General features: G+C 60.5%; 1 non-coding gene across 1 annotated transcript; it reads left to right on the forward strand.

The window, feature by feature from the left end:
• The first annotated feature begins 10 nt into the window (after nt 1-10).
• On the forward strand, nt 11-224 carry LOC115949471. The gene has a single exon (XR_004082911.1). It is a non-coding gene; the product is annotated as a small nucleolar RNA U3 (small nucleolar RNA).
• The last annotated feature ends 9 nt before the right edge of the window (nt 225-233 follow it).

Raw genomic sequence — 233 nt, forward strand, 5'->3', positions numbered from 1 at the left:
GAGTTGCGTTAAGACTATACTTTCAGGGATCATTTCTGTAGTTGGTCACTAGAGGAGAGTGATCTTCCCTGATCGGCGTCACAAGCCACGAGGAGGAGCGAGGTGTTCTCTCCTGAGCGCGAAGCGGGCGGGCGGTGCTGCTTGGGCAGGGGCCGCTCGCCATTGATGACCGTTCCCGGCCCTCTTGGTGGGGCTCGGGAGGGAGAGAACACGGGCTGAGTGGTTTGTGGCCC

The sequence above is a fragment of the Geospiza fortis genome, unplaced genomic scaffold (assembly GCF_000277835.1).
Source record: "Geospiza fortis unplaced genomic scaffold, GeoFor_1.0 C12801896, whole genome shotgun sequence".
Classification (NCBI taxonomy): domain Eukaryota; kingdom Metazoa; phylum Chordata; class Aves; order Passeriformes; family Thraupidae; genus Geospiza; species Geospiza fortis.